The sequence below is a fragment of the Trachypithecus francoisi genome, unplaced genomic scaffold (assembly GCF_009764315.1).
Source record: "Trachypithecus francoisi isolate TF-2019V2 unplaced genomic scaffold, Tfra_2.0 Lachesis_group4, whole genome shotgun sequence".
Taxonomy (NCBI): domain Eukaryota; kingdom Metazoa; phylum Chordata; class Mammalia; order Primates; family Cercopithecidae; genus Trachypithecus; species Trachypithecus francoisi.
Window position 1 is genome coordinate 96,293,079 of NW_022681469.1, and position 20,294 is coordinate 96,313,372.

At 35.9% G+C, this 20,294-nt stretch overlaps 1 non-coding gene across 1 annotated transcript; it reads left to right on the forward strand.

Annotated features, from left to right (window-relative positions):
- The first annotated feature begins 19,765 nt into the window (after positions 1-19,765).
- On the forward strand, positions 19,766-19,872 carry LOC117073950. The gene has a single exon (XR_004433478.1). It is a non-coding gene; the product is annotated as a U6 spliceosomal RNA (small nuclear RNA).
- The last annotated feature ends 422 nt before the right edge of the window (positions 19,873-20,294 follow it).

The window sequence follows — 20,294 nt, forward strand, 5'->3', positions numbered from 1 at the left end:
CTGATTGGGGTGCCTGAAAGTGAGGCGGAAAATGAAACCAAATTGGAAAACACTCTTCAGGATATCATCCAGGAGAACTTCCCCAACCTAGTAGGGCAGGCCAACATTCAAATTCAGGAAATACAGAGAACGCCACAGAGATACTCCTCGAGAAGAGCAACTCCAAGGCACATAATTGCCAGATTCACCAAAGTTGAAATGAAGGAAAAAATCTTAATGGCAGCCAGAGAGAAAGGTCGGGTTACCCACAAAGGGAAGCCCATCAGGCTAATAGCAGATCTCTCGGCAGAAACTCTACAAACCAGAAGAGAGTGGGGACCAATAGTCAACATTCTTAAAGAAAAGAATTTTCAACCCAGAATTTCATATCCAGCCAAACTAAGTTTCATAAGTGAAGGAGAAATAAAATCCTTTACAGATAAGCAAATGCTTAGAGATTGTGTCACCACCAGGCCTGCCTTACAAGAGACCCTGAAGGAAACACTAAACATGGAAAGGAACAACCAGTACCAGCCATTGCAAAAACATGCCAAAATGTAAAGACCATCGAGGCTAGGAAGAAACTGCATCAACTAACGAGCAAAATAACCAGTTAATATCATAATGGCTGGATCAAGGTCACACATAACAATATTAACCTTAAATGTCAATGGACTAAATGCTCCAATTAAAAGACACAGACTGACAAACTGGATAAAGAGTCAAGACCCATCAGTCTGCTATATTCAGGAGACCCATCTCACATGCAGAGACATACATAGGCTCAAAATAAAGGGATGGAGGAAGATCTACCAAGCAAATGGAGAACAAAAAACAGCAGGGGTTGCAATACTAGTCTCTGATAAAACAGACTTTAAACCATCAAAGATCAAAAGAGACAAAGAAGGCCATTACATAATGGTAAACGGATCAATTCAACAGGAAGAGCTAACTATCCTAAATATATATGCACCCAATACAGGAGCACCCAGATTCATAAAGCAAGTCCTTAGAGACTTACAAAGAGACTTAGACTCCCATACAATAATAATGGGAGACTTCAACACTCCACTGTCAACATTAGACAGATCAACGAGACAGAAAGTTAACAAGGATATCCAGGAATTGAACTCATCTCTGCAGCAAGCAGACCTAATAGACATCTATAGAACTCTCCACCCCAAATCAACAGAATATACATTCTTCTCAGCACCACATCACATTTATTCCAAAATTGACCGCATAATTGGAAGTAAAGCACTCCTCAGCAAATGTACAAGACAGAAATTATAACAAACTGTCTCTCAGACCACAGTGCAATCAAACTAGAACTCAGGACTAAGAAACTCAATCAAAATCGCTCAACTACATGGAAACTGAACAACCTGCTCCTGAATGACTACTGGGTACATAACGAAATGAAGGCAGAAATAAAGATGCTCTTTGAAACCAATGAGAACAAAGATACAACATACCAGAATCTCTGGGACACATTCAAAGCAGTGTGTAGAGGGAAATTTATAGCACTAAATGCCCACAAGAGAAAGCAGGAAAGATCTAAAATTGACACTCTAACATCACTATTAAAAGAACTAGAGAAGCAAGAGCAAACACATTCAAAAGCTGGCAGAAGGCAAGAAATAACTAAGATCAGAGCAGAACTGAAGGAGATAGAGACACAAAAAACCCTCCAAAAAATCAATGAATCCAGGAGTTGGTTTTTTGAAAAGATCAACAAAATTGACAGACCACTAGCAAGACTAATAAAGAAGAAAAGAGAGAGGAATCAAATAGACGCAATAAAAAATGATAAAGGGGATATCACCACCGACCCCACAGAAATACAAACTACCATCAGAGAATACTATAAACACGTCTACGCAAATCAACTAGAAAATCTAGAAGAAATGGATAATTTCTGGACACTTACACTCTCCAAGACTAAACCAGGAAGAAGTTGAATCCCTGAATAGACCAATAGCAGGCTCTGAAATTCAGGCAATAATTAATAGCCTACCAACCAAAAAAAGTCCAGGACCAGGTGGATTCACAGCTGAATTCTACCAGAGGTACAAGGAGGAGCTGGTACCATTCCTTCTGAAACTATTCCAATCAATAGAAAAAGAGGGAATCCTCCCTAACTCATTTTATGAGGCCAACATCATCCTGATACCAAAGCCTGGCAGAGACACAACAAAAAAAGAGAATTTTAGACCAATATCCCTGATGAACATCGATGCAAAAATCCTCAATAAAATACTGGCAAACAGGATCCAGCAGCACATCAAAAAGCTTATCCACCATGATCAAGTGGGCTTCATCCCTGGGATGCAAGACTGGTTCAACATTTGCAAATCAATAAACGTAATCCAGCATATAAACAGAACCAAAGACAAAAACCACATGATTATCTCAATAGATGCAGAAAAGGCCTTCAACAAAATTCAACAACCCTTCATGCTAAAAACGTTCAATAAATTCAGTATTGATGGAATGTATCTCAAAATAATAAGAGCTATTTATGACAAACCCACAGCCAATATCATACTGAATGGGCAAAAACTGGAAAAATTCCCTTTGAAAACTGGCACATGACAGGGATGCCCTCTCTCACCACTCCTATTCAACATAGTGTTGGAAGTTCTGGCTAGGGCAATCAGGCAAGAGAAAGAAATCAAGGGTATTCAGTTAGGAAAAGAAGAAGTCAAATTGTCCCTGTTTGCAGATGACATGATTGTATATTTAGAAAACCCCATTGTCTCAGCCCAAAATCTCCTTAAGCTGATAAGCAACTTCAGCAAAGTCTCAGGATACAAAATTAATGTGCAAAAATCACAAGCATTCTTCTACACCAGTAACAGACAAACAGAGAGCCAAATCAGGAATGAACTTCCATTCACAATTGCTTCAAAGAGAATAAAATACCTAGGAATCCAACTTATAAGGGATGTCAAGGACCTCTTCAAGGAGAACTACAAACCACTGCTCAGTGAAATCAAAGAGGACACAAACAAATGGAAGAACATACCATGCTCATGGATAGGAAGAATCAATATCGTGAAAATGGCCATACTGCCCAAGGTTATTTATAGATTCAATGCCATCCCCATCAAACTACCATGAGTTTCTTCACAGAATTGGAAAAAACTGCTTTAAAGTTCATATGGAACCAAAAAAGAGCCCACATTGCCAAGACAATCCTAAGTCAAAAGGACAAAGCTGGAAGCATCACGCTACCTGACTTCAAACTATACTACAAGGCTACAGTAACCAAAACAGCATGGTACTGGTACCAAAACAGAGATATAGACCAATGGAACAGAACAGAGTCCTCAGAAATAATGCCACACATCTACAGCCATCTGATCTTTGACAAACCTGAGAAAAACAAGAAATGGGGAAAGGATTCCCTATTTAATAAATGGTGCTGGGAAAATTGGCTAGCCATATGTAGAAAGCTGAAACTGGATCCTTTCCTTACTCCTTATACAAAAATTAATTCAAGATGGATTAGAAACTTAAATGTTAGACCTAATGCCATAAAAACCCTAGAAGAAAACCTAGGTAGTACCATTCAGGACATAGGCATGGGCAAGGACTTCATGTCTAAAACACCAAAAGCAACGGCAACAAAAGCCAAAATTGACCAATGGGATCTAATTAAACTAAAGAGCTTCTGCACAGCAAAAGAAACTACCATCAGAGTGAACAGGCAACCTACAGAATGGGAGAAAATTTTTGCAATCTACTCATCTGACAAAGGGCTAATATCCAGAACCTACAAAGAACTCAAACAAATTACAAGAAAAAAACAAACAACCCCATCAAAAAGTGGGCAAAGGATATGAACAGACATTTCTCAAAAGAAGACATTCATACAGCCAACAGACACATGAAAAAATGCTCATCATCACTGGCCATCAGAGAAATGCAAATCAAAACCACAATGAGATACCATCTCACACCAGTTAGAATGGCAATCATTAAGAAGTCAGGAAACAACAGGTGTTGGAGAGGATGTGGAGAAATAGGAACACTTTTACACTGTTGGTGGGACTGTAAACTAGTTCAACCATTATGGAAAACAGTATGGCGATTCCTCAAGGATCTAGAACTAGAAGTACCATATGACCCAGCCATCCCATTACTGGGTATATACCCAAAGGATTATAAATCATGCTGCTATAAAGACACATGCACACGTATGTTTATTGCGGCACTATTCACAATAGCAAAGACTTGGAATCAACCCAAATGTCCATCAGTGACAGACTGGATTAAGAAAATGTGGCACATATACACCATGGAATACTATGCAGCCATAAAAAAGGATGAGTTTTTGTCCTTTGTAGGGACATGGATGCAGCTGGAAGCCATCATTCTTAGCAAACTATCGCAAGAACAGAAAACCAAACACCGCATGTTCTCACTCATAGGTGGGAACTGAACAATGAGATCACTTGGACTCAGGAAGGGGAACATCACACACCGGGGCCTATCATGGGGAGGGGGGAGGGGGGAGGGATTGCATTGGGAGTTATACCTGATGTAAATGACGAGTTGGTGGATGCTGAAGAGTTGATGGGTGCAGCACACCAACATGGCACAAGTATACATATATAACAAACCTGCACGTTATGCACATGTACCCTAGAACTTAAAGTATAATAATAATAATAATAAAATAAAATACAAAATTAAAAGTTTGACCACCTTAGGCAACTTAATTAGATATTTTACAAATGTGAGAAGCTTCACTCTGTTTGTGAGATGGTTTTGAAAATCACAGCAGCACGATACTGTGGAGGTTTTTTTCTGGCAACAAGATTTGGAGCCCAACATCTGAGAAAGGAATGGAATTCAGGTTATGTGTAACATGACTTTGAAAGTAAGAAAAAGACGGTCTAAGTAATAACAGAAAACAATCACTTTCCAAGCCTAAAGAAAAGGGCTGTACTTGGTTCTCTCTCCATCTAATTCTGTTTGCTTCTAGAGTTGTATTCCTAGAAAATTTGGATTCCCAGTGCAATTCTGTACTTAAGAAAAGGATATGGTCTATACAGTAGTTTTCAGCTTTGACCAACTAGAACACATTTATTTATCATTTTCCTTCAGGGATTGCATGTTTTGTAAGGTAATGTCTATTAAACAATATCAAAGTATACTCATTAAATAAAAATTAACTCATTTTCTATTTTTGACTTCTTAGTTATATTATACACATATGGCCACTTATCTGGGTCACTGATTAACATTTTGTAGCCAGTAATACCACACTCAGTTGCTATAACTTCGGGTAAAAGCAAATAATTGACTTTCTGGTTACCTGTCAGTTTTTTGATCTAAAGGCATTCATCTAAATGCCTTTAGACATTTTAATGAAAATTTATTAGGTTTCTAAAATACTGAAAGTAGCCTTGAGCACCTCCATTGCTACCTTTCAGGATCCCTAAATAAAGATTCACCAGTCTAATAATTAGTGTTTATATCAGTTTATCTCAATGGAGAAGAGGCGTCTACCTTTAAAGGGCTTATCAAAATCAGCTCAGGGACTTTTGCAAGCTACCATGTGTATTTCCTTGAGCTCCTGCAGAGAAACTGATATGCCCTCCATAGAAACAGGGAAGATGGAATCTTTTTCTTTTTCTTTCTTGAGAATTTACTACCATAACGAGCCTCTCTTACTGAAGAGAGTGTATTGTACCTTTCAAGGGTATTAGGACCAAGTAAAGGGTGAGAATCACACTGATTTATATAACTCTTTATGTGAGGCTTTCAGGGCAAAACAAATTTCTAATAGCAAGTCATTGTCTCGCGGCCTATACTGAATAACATGGGCCAAGAAACAACACATAAAGTGCTCCAATAAATTGATGAGAAAAGTATTTAATGTCTATGAAAAAAATGAGCAATAAAAATAGAGGGGAAACTAAAGTTACTGACACATATGGTGGCAAATGTTTCCACCTCACCAAAAACTGAAAAAGGTCAAATGCAAACTGCACCATGACTTTGGTTTGCTCTGGCTAAGACGAGTAACAATGTTAAGATTTACCCTCCCTGCCTGAAACAACTGAAAAATGGACAAACTGTAGGAAACAATGATTTGTGAGACAGTGGATATCAGTCAATGAAGGACAGTGATCCCTGAGAGATGGAGGCAAACAAGGCAATGTCACTGCATTGAGAGAACTTCCAGGTCACAACTCCTGGAGAGAGATTCGGGCAGAGTCTAGCAGACTCCTGAGTTGAAAGATGGAGCAGAAAGTCCAGGGAGACCAATGCATCTAGAACCTACAGGATGGAATAATGAGAAGGAGAAAGCTGAACAGAGGGAGAACCCCAGAAATGTGCAGGAGGCTCTCTGTCAGTCTTTAGCTGAGTATTAATCAGCAAATGCACAGGAGGAGACCACCAGAGGCCAGGGGAAGACTCTCCTGAAAGGATTGAGGTAAACAGTCCCTGGTGTTCAAGTAGCACCTGACTCACTGGCCAGACTGGAGAAGCTCATGATTCATGGGACATTACATAACGTATTCAGAAGGGACTTAGCTCGATGGTAGAAAATTAGTCCTTAACTGAAACAATGCATCAGTCCCATCTAACAAACTTTAAAAGTAAGACCCCAAAGCATCAAACTGTTCCCAAGTAATCTAACTGAATCCTGGAATAAAGCTCAAGACCATCATGTGAATACAAAAATATTCAGTACCCAACAAGGCAAAATTCACAATGTCTAAAATGCAACCAAAAATTAAACAAGTGCACAAGGAAGAAAGAAAAATACTCACAATGAGGTGATAACTTCTTTCAGCTTTTTTATCTCTTGCCTGTCCAAAATAGTCTTTAATTGGCTTTCAATTTTGAAAGATACTTTCTCTGGGTATAGAATTCCAGGCTAATAGTGTTTTTCTTTCAGTATTTTAAAAATCTTGCTCTTTTCTCACTTGAATTTGTTCCTAGTGACATAGCTGCTGTCATCCTTACTTTTTTTCTTCTACGTGTAGCATATCTTTTTTTCCTCTGACTGATTTTAAGATTTTTTTTCTTTATCACTGGTTTTGAACAATTCCATTATAATATGCCTTGCTGTCATTTTTCTCATGTTTCCTGTACTCAGGGCTAATTGGGATTAATATAGGTGATTATTCTAACACAAATGTTAGAATTAGGAACTGAAAGCAATAAGACAAGTATTATAACAATATTCCATATATTTAAAAAGTTAAAGACATAGAGGACATAAAAAAGACACAATATCAAACTTGTAGAGATGATACTACAGTGTGTGAGATGAAAAACACACTGGACGGGATTAACAGCAGGGCACACATTACAGTAGAACCATATTAGTGAACTTGAAGACACAGCAATAGAAACTTCAAATGCAATGAGAGAAAGAGAGTCAGAAAAATAAACAGACTATCAGGGATCTGTGGGACAACATCAAGGAGCTGAATGTACCTGAAATTGGAGTCACTGTGTGCAGGGTTAGGGGAAATACAGTAGAAACATTATTTTTATGTGGAACAATGGTTCAAACTTTTTCAAATTTGATGACAACTATAAACCTACATATCTAAGAATCCTAACTATCCCTGAGCACAGGAAACATGAGAAAAATGACAGCAAGGCATATTATAATAGAATTGTTCAAAACCAGTGATAAAGAAAAAAAATCTTAAAATCTGCTAGAGGAAAAAAAGATATGCTACGTGTAGAAAAAAAAATAAGATGGCAGCAGCTACATCACTGGGAAAAAATTCAAGTGAGAAGAGAAAAGAGCAAGATATTGAAAGAAAAGCACTATTAACCTGGAATTCTATACCCAGAGAAAATATCTTTCAAAATTGAAAGCCTATTAAAGACCTTTAGACAGGCAACAGATGAAAAAGCTGAAGGAATTGATTACCAGCAGGTCCACACTACAAGAAATGCTAAGAAAGTATTCCTACACAAAATAAATGATATAAGATTGAAATACAAAGAAATAATGAGATTAAAAATGGAACTCTGTGGGTAAATTAATTTTTTCATCACTTAAATCTCTTTAAAAGATGTAGGCTATTTAAGTAAAAATAATGACAATGGACTGTGGGCTTTCTGCCATTTGTACAGGTGAAATATATGATAATAATAACACAAAAGTCAAATGAAAAGAAATCGAATTTGTTTCTTGTCCTATATCTGAAGTAGTAAAATATCACTTGAATGTTGACTGATACATTTTTAAAAATCAGTAAGAATATGGAAGATTTGAACGATACTATTAGCCAACTTGACCTTGTTGACATTTACAGAATACTCTACGCAACAAGAGCAGAATACACATTCTTCTCAAGTACACACAATATTTACCATGGTAGGCTATTTTCTGGGTATAAAGGAAATCTCAGTAAATTCAAAAGGATTCAAGTCATACTGAGTATGTTCTCTGACCACAGTGGAAATGAGTAAGAAGACATAAACATCTTTGGAAAAGTCTCAAAACATATAGAAACTAAATAGCCCACTTCTAAATAACCCATGGATGAAAAAAGAAATTTTAAAAAATTAGAATATATATTCAACTGAATGACAATGAAAATGCAAAATGCCAGAATTTGTGTGCTGTTGTATTTAAAGAGGAATTTAAAACAATTATTGCAGTTTTTAGGGGATAGTTTAGGTCTATATTAGAAAAGAATAAATATCTCAAATCAGTGATCTCAGCTTTAACCTTAAGTGACAGGAAAAAGAAGAGCAAGTTAAACCCAAAATAAAAGAAAATAAATAATAAAGATCAGAGCAAGAATTAATGAAATAGAAAATGAAAAAACAATAAAGTCAATATAATAAAAAAGCCTAGTTGTTTGATATCAATGAAATTGATTAACCACTAACCAGATTGATTAGTCAAAAAAGAAAGGAGTTACAAATTACCCATGTCTGGAATGTGGGAGGTGGCGTCACTGCAAATTCTACAAATACTAAAGGATAACAGTTGAAGATTAGGAATAATTTTAAGCCAATAAATTCAACAACTTACATTAAATAGACAAATTCCTCAATAGACACAAACTATCAAAGCTTACTCAGGAAGAAATAGATACCTGAAATGCCCTATAACTATTAAAGAAATTGAAATTGTAGTTGAAAAATATTTTGACAAAGAAAACTCTAGGCCCACATGGCTTCTTTGGTGAAATTCACCAAACAAGTAAGGAAGAAATAATATTAATTCTATACAAACTTTTCCAGAAAACATTGCATTAATACCAAAATCAAAGACATAAGAAACTTATAGATCTGTCAGGTACAGTGGCTTGCACCTGCAATCCTAGCACTTTGGGAGGCTGAGGTGGGCAGGTGGCTTAAGCCCAGGGGTTCGAGACGAGCCTGAGCAACTTAGTGAAACCGTGTCTCTACAGAAAATACAAAAATTGGCCAGGCAGGGTGGCGCACACCTGTGGTCCTGATCGCTTGAACCCGGGAAGGGGAGGGTGTAGTGAGCTGAGATCATGCCACTGCATTCCAGTCTGGGTGACAGAGCAAGACCCTGCTTCAAAAACAAAAAAACTGTAGACCAATATCCCTCATAAACACAAAGGCAAAAGGTTAGCAAATTGAACACAACAATATTTTTTAAAAGGATAATACATCATAGCCAACTGAGGTTTATCCCAGTATGCACATTTGGCTTAATATTAAATTTTTTTTAATGTAATTGACCGTATTAGCAAACTTTGAAGAAAAAAAAACCTTTATCTCAAAAGATGCAGAGCAAACATACAAATAAAATTCAATACCCATTTCCAATAAAAATGCTCAGCAAATTGGCAGTAGAAGAGGACTTCTTCAGCCTGATAAAGAGCATCTAGAAAAAAACTATAGATAATACCATACTTAATGGTAAAGAATGAATCTTTCCCACTAAGATCAGGAAAAAGACAAGGATGTCCATTCTCACTTCTCCTATGCAATATTTTACTAGAGGTTCCAGCCAGTACACTATAGCAAGACAAAGAAATAAAGTGCCCAGGTTTGAAAGGAAGAAGCAAAACCGTCTATATTTGCAGACAACATGATTATCTATGGAGAAAATCTGGTGGAATCTACAAAAAAAGTTTTAAAACTAGTAAAACTAAAAGGTGAGTTCAGTAAGGTTACAGGATTCCAGGTCAATATACAAAGTCTAGTATATGTCTATATACCAGCAACAAACAATCAGAAATTGAAATTTTAAAAAATATTTACGGTAGCATCAAAAAATATTAAATACTTAAGAGTAAATATGGCAAAAGATGTGCAAGTCTTGTACACTGAAAACTACACAACATTTCTGTGGGAAATTAAAGAAGACCTAAGTAAATGTAAAAATACATCTAGTGCTTGGGTCAGAAGACTCAATACTGGTAATATGTTAACTCTTCCCAAATTAAACCATAAATTCAACATGATCCAGGCAAAAATCTCGGTAGGCTTTTTTTTTTTTTTTCTTAAATTGAAAAAAACTCACTCTAAAATCACTTGGAAATGCAAAGGGCTCACAATAGTCAAAACAATTTGAAAAAAACAAAATCGGAGGGCCAACAGTATATTATTTCAAGATCTATGTTAAAGCTGCACTAATCAAGACAATCTGGTATTACTGTGAAAACAAAGATAGATGACAGAGAGAGAAACATACAGAGTCCACAAATAGAACTACATGTAGTGGCAACTAACTTTTAACAACATGCAAAAGCAATTCAGCAGAAAAATGATACTTTTTTGACAAAATATGACAATTTTTAAAACAAAAATATAAAACTTCATGAAGAAAACATAGATGCCAACTTATCTGACTTGGGATCATGCAAAAATTTTTAAAACATGACTTCAAAAGCATAATCTATAAATGAACAAATTTAACAATTGGACTTCTTCAACCTATAAATGAACAAATAAAAAAATTACACTTGTTCCTCAAAAGATACGGTTAAGGAATAAATAGACAAGCCATGCACTGGGAAATGTCTTTGCAAAGCAGACAGTCCTATATCTGATATAGGACTTCTATATTGAATATAAATAGAATTCTCAGAATATAATACTTAAAAAGAAATAATCCAATAAAAACTAGGTAAAAGACTTTAACAGACACTTCACCAAAGAAAATATACAAATGGCAAGTAAACACATGACAGGATGTTCAATATCATTTGTCTTCAGGAAAATAAAATTAGAACTACAATGAAATACCACTACACACCTATTAGACTGTCTAAAACTAAGTACTTGTAAGGATAACAAATTAAATATTGGTATGAATGTGGAGAAACTAAAGTCTCATATGCTAGAAAGAATATAAAATGACCCAACTACCTTAGAAAAACAATTTAATACTTTCCTAAAAGCTTAAACTAACACCTATCCTATGATCCAGCCATTTTACTCCTAGGTATTTGACAAAGAAAAATGAAAACATATATATACATGCTTTCATATATATGTGCATGTATATACACATATACATATGTACATGTATATATACAAATATGTATTAGTCCTTTTTTACGCTGCTGATAAAGATATACTTGAAACTGGGAAGAAAAAGAGGTTTAATTGAACTTAGAGTTCCACATCTCTAGAGAGGCTTCAGAATCATGGCAGGAGGTAAAAGGCACTTCTTACATGGTGGCAGCAAGAAAAAAAATGAGGAGGAAGCAAATGCTGAAACCCCTGATAAACCCATCAGATCTCGTGAGACTTATTCACTATCATAAGAATAGCACAGGAAAGACCGGCCCCTGTGATTCAATTACCTCCCATTAGGTCCCTCCCACAACACATGGGAATTCTGGGAGATACAATTCAAGCTGCGATTTGGGTAGCAACACAGCCAAACCATATCAACATATATATGCATATGAATATATATATACAAAAAAAACTTGTATACAAATAAAAGTTATAGCAGCTTTATTTGTAATAGTCAAAATCTAGAAAAAAAAAAAACAAATGTCCACCAACACGTGAATGAATATACAAATGATGGTATATCCACACAATGGATTACCCGCTCATCAACAGAAAGGATATAATTATTGACACATGCTACGACACAGAAGTATCTCTGGGTATCTCAATATAATTATGCTTAACGAAATAAGCAAGATTAAAAAGTGCATACTTGATTATTTCATCCACACAGATTTCCAGGAAATGTGAAGTAAGGAATAATGACAGAAGCAGATTAGTGGTTGCCTGGGAATGGTATAGGGAGAGCAAAGCAAGGACCAGCAGGAGGGAGACATTACAAAGGAGGAAAGTGAGGAAACTTGGGTATGATGGATACACTTATTATCCTGATTATGGTGATGGTTTCACAGGTGATACAGATCTTTAACACATAAAATTGTATGTGTTTAATTTTAAATTTAGACAGTTTATTGTATGTCAATTATATCTCAGTAAAGGTATCAAAAGCTGCACTGTGATATTTTCATTTTATGGAAAGAGCAATTATTATTAAAATAATTGTACTCAATGCAGGTAAGCATGCAATGCAAAGGACACGCCTATGTATAACTATTTTGAGCAGCATTGGTATAACCTTTCTGTAGGGAATTTGGCAAATATAAAAGCAAGTGTAAATGAGTTCATATTTGATATCTCAGTAACATCATTTTCTAGGAGTTCATATCTGAAAACATGAACAAAAATAACTAAAAACATGTTATGCTGTTATTTATAATTTTAAATTTTTAAAATAAGAAAGTCACAAATCATCACAAAGTCATTCAAGAGAATGTTACTCAAACATTAAAATTATGCTGAGTTTAATAATATGGGAAACTAAAATAAAATTTGAAACTAGATATAGAACTACATATAAAGTTTAATGTTACACATATATACACACACACATATATACACATATGTATATTTTTTAAATGTGGGTAAGAAATGTTTTCTAGTATGAAAATAAATATACCAAAAGGTATATAGTGATTGTTTCTGAAAGGTGATTTCAAATTCTTTTTTCATACATTTCCCAGTCATTATTCACAACTAAGCATACCCTCTCAGATGTCCACAGATATTTAAATTAAGAAGCACACAATTAAGCTCCTCATCTTTTCCCACAAATTTGTACTTCTTGTTATTCTTCATCTTATTTAATAAGATCCCCCATTCATTCATTTATTTATTTGACAAATATATATTGAATGTGCACTATGTGGCAGGCACAGTAACAGGCAGTGCAGGGGGTGGTGCAACAATGAATAATGAATAAGATGTGGACCCTTCCTTCAAGAATCTTCTGGTATTGTGATTAAGATAGACAATAATGCTATGTCATACAATGTAACGTAAGTGTTATGTAATGGGAATTTGAACAAGGTGCCACAAAAGTACAGAGGAAAGACAACTAAACTAGCCTCAGATGCTTGTAAAAGTCTTTCTACAGCAAATGAGATGTAAACTGAGTCCCAAAGAATGAGAAGAGTCATTTAAGAAGGGGCCTGATCATAAAAATCCTTGAAAACCATTAAGGAATTGGGATTTTATTCTATATCAATGACATTCTGTTAAAGGGTTTTCACTAGCACTAAGTACTTGTATATCCATGCAGTTACAGATCCTGAGAAACAGAACTTCCTCTCCCCCACACACCCAAGTCCACTCAGTGGACTCAGAGTCATGGCTGAGTCACATGGCTCCTAAATGAGAGCAGATATCACTTGCTCCTGTGACCATGACTGGCCTCTGCCATATTGCAGCTTCACCATGGTGGCTGGTAACTGTACCAAAGATCTGTGAATGTCACCATCTGAGTTGGAGCACACATTCGTCTTTGCAATCACACTAGCCTTTGATGCATTCAACCCTTATAATGCCTCTCCTGCTGGTCAGTCTATTGTGAAATAAAAGAGAAAAGTTCTCCTTTCTGTGATTAGGCTTTGTGGGGAGAGGGTCAGAAGGAGGGATGGTGTCCCACAGCAGGGTGCCTGGGCAGAGATATCACAGAGTTTAGTATCACTGCTTTGTTGTTTGCACACCTAGCCATTTTGTCCTTGGGGAGCATGCCCACCAGAGTGATTGGATCAGAAGTTTCAAGTAATGACTACCATGATGTCCCCCAGACTAGTCGCTGCCCTCCAACACTTAGAACCTATCACATAATCTGGATATTTACAACAAATTCTTTCTTCCATCAGGTGGCTTGCTCTCAGGAGAACTTCAGTCACATATTTTGAGTTGGCTTAAGATATCCCAGAGTCTGCCACATGCCATATATCTGAATGCCACTTGTAGAAACCCTTTGAGTTCTTTTCCTAGCAGTTTCCAAAGCCCCCTTGCATCAACAGAGCTAAATGGATAGCAGAAATTTGTGGTGAAGTGGAATCTCCTGGTTCCATTTACCAGCTGTATCTCAGTTATGGACCAAACAAGACATAAATTCATCCTTACACAGTGAAAAGTTGAAGGCTACAGACCAGATGGGAAGTGGAATTTAAGATGCTTTTCCCCTTTAGTTTCTTATTTTCATTTTCTAAGTTTTTTCTCAGAAACCATAGTAACTTGTACAAAATGTTCATAAAAATAAATAAGCACCACTATGATGAAAAAACAAAAAGAATAGGGTGGGTGTTGTAAGGGATTTGGGAAACAAGCATTCTCAAATAACTTGGAAGGGAGTGAATTGCCTTTGAAAGTCATTTGGCAATATCCATCAAAACTTTGCTACATTCTGTGCCCATCAATCTATCCCACAGGTATATTCTCTTAAAGCTACACAAATAGATGCATAAGGATGCGCAAGGCAGCATAAGTTGTAGTAGCAAAAAACCGCAAATATCCTAAAAGTTCATCACCAGGGGAATGATTAAGTATATTCTGGTGTATTCATATCAAGGATGTGGCGCTAAATACGAGAAACAGATTTCTTAGTCCATTTTCTGTTGCTTATAACATAATACCTGAAACTGGGTAATTTACAAGGAAAAGGAATTTAATTCTTATGGAGGCTGAGAAGACCATGATTAGAGGGACTCATCTGGTGAGGAACTTCTTGCTGATGGGGACTCTGCAGAATCCAGAGGTAGCGCTACCTCAGGTCTCTCCTCCTCTTCTCTTCTCCAACCCCCCACCCACTGTCCTATGGTGCTGATCTTCCTCTTCTTATAAAGCCACCAGTCCCACTCTCTTGATAACCCATTAACCCATTAATCCACGCATGGATTAATTCATTCATGAGGGCTCCACCCACTGCTAGACTTACTTTCTGCCTTTAATTTCAAAACACCCTTTACTTCCCCTTTCCTAAAATTCATTAGAATTATCATTAATTGACAGTTGTCTCTCTGCTACTGCACTATAAGTTCAATGATAAAAGGGATCTTTTGCAAATATAGCCCTGCCCGACATAAAGACATTTTTGTCAATGACAGACTGCATATACAACAATCTATAAGATTATAATAGAGCTTTTATATCATATTTTTACTGTACTATTTCTATGTTTAGATAGGTTTATTTTTTTCCAAATTTTATTTTAGGCTCAGGAGGTACACATGCAAGTTTTCTTACACAGGTAAATTGTGTGTCATGGGAGTTTGGTATACAAATGATTTCATCACCCAGGTAATAAGCATAGTCCCCAATAGGCAGATTTTTTATCCTCCCCCTCCTCCCACCCTTCACCGGCAAGTAGACCCTCGTGTCTATTGTTTCCTTCTTTGTGTCCATGTGTACTCAAATGTTTAGCTCCCACTTATAAGAGAGAACATGCAGTATTTGTTTTTTTCATCCTGCATTAATTCACTTACGATCTAGGTATAGAATCATATCATCTGCAAAGAAAGACAGTTTGACTTCCTCTCCTCATATTTGGCTGCTCTTCTTCCTTCCTTCCTTCCTTCCTTGCTTCCTTCCTTCTTTCCTTTTCTTTCTTTCTTTCTTTCTTTCTTTCTCTTTCTTTCTTTCTTTCTTTCTTTCTTTCCTTCTTTCTTTTTCTTTCTCTCTTTCTCTCTTTCTCTCTCTCTTTCCCTCTTTCCCTCTTTCCCTCTTTCCCTCTTTCTCTCTTTCTCTCTTTCTCTCTTTCTCTCTTTCTCTCTTTCTTTCTTTCTTCTTTCTTTCTTTCTTTTGCTTGATTGCTCTGGCCAGGACTTCCACTACTATGTTGAATGGGAGCAGTCAGAGTGAGCACCCTTGTCTTGTTCCAGTTCTTAAGGGGAATGCTTCCAGATTTTGCTTTGAGTATGATGTTGGCTGTGTGTTTGTCATAGGTGGCCCTATTTTCAGATATGTTCCTTCAATGCATAGTTTGTTGAGGGTTTTTAACATGAAGGCATGCTGAATTTTATCAAAAGCCTTTTCTGTGACTATTGAGATGATCATGAGGTTTTTTATTTTAGTTCTGTTTATGTGATGAATCACATTTATGGATTTGTGTATGTTGAACCAACCTTGAATCCCAGGGATAAAGCCTATTTAATTATGATGAATTAGCTTTTCGATGTGCTACTAGATCTGGTTTGCCAGTATTTTGTTGAGGATTTTTGGATCTATTTTCATCAAGGATATTGGCCTGAAGTTTTTGTCTGCTAGGTTTGGTATCGGAATGATGCTGGCCTCAATGAATGAGTTGAGGAGGAGTCCTTCCTTGTCCATTTTTTGGAATCATTTCAGTAGGATTGGTACTAGTCCTTCTTTACACATCTGGTACAATTCAGCTGTGAATCTGTCTGGTCCAGGGCTTTTTCTAGTTGGTAGGTATTTTATTGCTGATTTAATTTTGTAACTTGATATTGTTCTGCTCAGGGTTCCCATTTTTTCCTGGTTCAATCTTGGGAGGTTGTATGTTTTCAGGAATTTATTCATTTCTCCTAGACTTTCTACTTTGTGTGCATGGAGGTGTTTGTAGTAGTCTCTGAGGTTTTTTTGTATTTCTGTGGGGTTTGTTGTAATGTCCCCTTTGTCATTTCTGATTGTTTATTTGCATCGTCTTTTTTTCTTTATTAGTATAGCCAGCAATCTATCAATCTTATTATTCTTTTAAAAACCCAGCTTTTGGTTTTGTTGACCTTTTGTATGGCATTCTTGTGTCTCAATTTCATTCAGTGTAGATCTGATTTTATTCCTTTTCTTTTGCTAGTTTTGAGATTCATTTTCTCTTGTTTTTTCTAGTTCCTGTAGGTGTGATGTTAGGTTATTAATTTGAGATCTTTCAAACTTTTTGATGTGGGCATTTAGCACCATAAACTTTCCTCTTAACGCTGCTTTAGCTGTATCTCAGAGATTCTAGTATACTGTATCTTCTTTTCTATTAGTTTCAAAGAATTTCTTTATTTCTGACTTAATTTCATTGTTTACCCAAAATTCATTCAGGAGCAGATTGTTTAATTTTCATGTAACTGTATGGTTTTGAGAGATCTTCCTGGTATTGATTTCTATTTTTATTGTGCTGTGGTCCAAGAGTGTGATTGGTATGATTTTGGTTTTTTGGAATTGTTGAAAATTGCTTTAAAGTCATTGAGTGTATGGTCAATTTTAGAGTATATGGCAGGTGCAGATGAGAAGAATGTACAGTCTGTTGTTGTTGGGTGGAGTGTCCTGAAGATATCTGCTAAGTCTATTTGGTCAAGTGTTGGGTCTAAGTTCCAAATATCTTTGTTAGTTTTCTGCCTTGATGATTTGTCGAATACTGTGAGTGGGGTGTTGAAGTCTACCTCTATTATTTTGTGGTTATCTAAGTCTCTCCACAAGTCTCTAAGAACTTGTTTTATGAACCTAGGTGCTCCAGTGTTGGATGCATATATATTTAGGATGGTTAAGACTTCTAATTGAATTGAATCTTTTATCATTATGTAATGCCCTTCTTTGTCCTTTTTGATTGTTGTTGGTTTAAAGTCTATTTTGTCTGATATAAGAATAGCAACCCCTGCTCTTTGTTGTTTTCCATTTGCTTGTCTATCTATGACTTGTATTGTATTCAAGATATATTAAGAAAAAGAAGTTTGCAAAATAGGTATATAGTGTGATACCATTTGAGGAGAAAGATAGATGCATGGATATATAGATTGATAGATGATTAGCTAACTACCTAGAAGATTAGATAGATAGATAGATAGATAGATAGATAGATAGATAGATAGATAGATATAGACAGATGATAGGAGAGAAAGATATAGACAGTCAGATAGATATGAATATGCATAGAAAATATCTGGAAAAATTTGGTGGTCTACTGTGACATTTCACTTATCATTATGTAATATTATATTTTTCACTGTAAACTCATTTGCACTCATCCCAAGTCTCCTGTGCTTAGGCCGAAGTCCCCAGAACACTGGGCCTCTTTAGGAACTCTGACACTTGCTATTTTTTTCTCCCTTCCTTTCCCTCCTTCATCTCACAAACTCCTTTTTTTCTAATAAGGTTTCCAACTCAGGGATACTTCCTCAGTGATGTTGTCTTCAGAGCTCGTGTTCTGTTTTCATTATCTGTTAGCACTTTCCACTTGTTATTGTCAGATCTATCGATAGGTAGGTAGTTTTTTTTTTTTTAACATGCATGCTTTCCTCACTAAAAGGTAAGCTTCTCCAAACAGGAAAACCATGACTTGAAGTCTTTGTATTTCAGAATCTAAAGCCGTGCCAGGTACCTAATGAATACCTGCTAAATGTTTGCTATTGAAAAAATAAATGAACTTTATAATTATGAAAGTCTAACCTCCTAGAATTAAGGAATTAGCATCACACCCTAATCTATTTATAAATCTGGAGTTTCTTTTTAAATAAATGCCCATCGAAAACAAAAACCTGCAGGGCAGGAAGATATTGAGACCCCATATTATTAAAATAAGGTTGCAGGCTAAATGGATGCTTTGAAATGTGAATATCTTGAGTAGATGATCAGTCTTAGTCATGACTTTAAAGAATTATTCTGCATTAAACCTTAAAAATCATTTTCCATTTCAACTAATTTTCCAACTTTTCTTTATATGAGGAAAAGATACAAATGACTGGATTTTATTGGCATTTTTCAGTTCTAATTATATATCTTATTTTAAAAAGAAGCAAATGATCACAGCGTTGGTTAAAGGTCATATATTCTGTGATTTTTTTTTTAATATTAGGACTTCTATTCTTGTCTTGTTCTTTTACTGTAGTTCAGATATGAAAAAAGGGTAATAAGGAAAGAAGCACAATTTGACTGACAGCAAATGCTAATGGTAACCAACTCTCCCCAAAGAGACTACGGTGGAGTGTGAATAATGATATAAATCATAGTAGAAAGCAAAAATCAGTTCATTTCCACATATAGCATGTGTTGCATGATTTTATGAATGCAGGAGGCATATGGATCATTGATGGATATCGTGTTGTATGGATAAAAGTGGTGTGTCTCAGAGTCACCTCTGCCTTTAACGAATGACAATGGAGCTTTTGTAATACTAATAATGTTGAAACCTGGTGAATGCAATGATACAGATAAATGACAATATATCCTAAAATTTCCATGGACAGTTGTGAGTTCAAATATTTTATTCTATTGTCCCATGAATCTACTTTTTATGCCATATGCCCCAACATTTATTTCTATAAACATTGACTACTGGAATTGCAGTCTAACTGTTAGGAAGAATATTGTTTCATTTGGGAAGATAAGATTAGATCTGTCTATTAAGTCTTCAAAATAAGCTGTAAATGAATTTTTCTGTAGTAAAGACTAACTTCCATAAAAAAAATGGGCCATCTACAAATGATTGTTGCTCCTCATTAAGATGGATAGATAAAAAGATATAGATAGATACATGCTCGCTTCAGCAGCACATATACTAAAATTGGAACAATACGGAGAAGATTAGCATAGCCCCTGCACAAGGATGACATGCGAACTCGTGAAGCATTCCATATTTTTCAAAACAACATGGTACTGGTACCAAAACAGAGATATAGACCAATGGAATGGAACAGAGCCCTCAGAAATAATACCACACATCTACAGCTATCTGATCTTTGACAAACCTGACAAAAACAAGAAATGGAGAAAGGATTCCCTATTTAATAAATGGTGTTGGGAAAATTGGCTAGCCATATGTAGAAAACTGAAACTGGATCCCTTCCTTGCACCTTATACAAAAATTAATTCAAGATGGATTAAAGACTTAAATGTTAGACCTAAAACCATAAAAACCCTAGAAGAAAACCTAGGCAATACCATTCAGGACATAGCCATGGGCAAGGACTTCATGACTAAAACACCAAAAGCAATGGCAACAAAAGCCAAAATAGACAAATGGGATATAATTAAACTAAAGAGCTCCTGCACAGCAAAAGAAA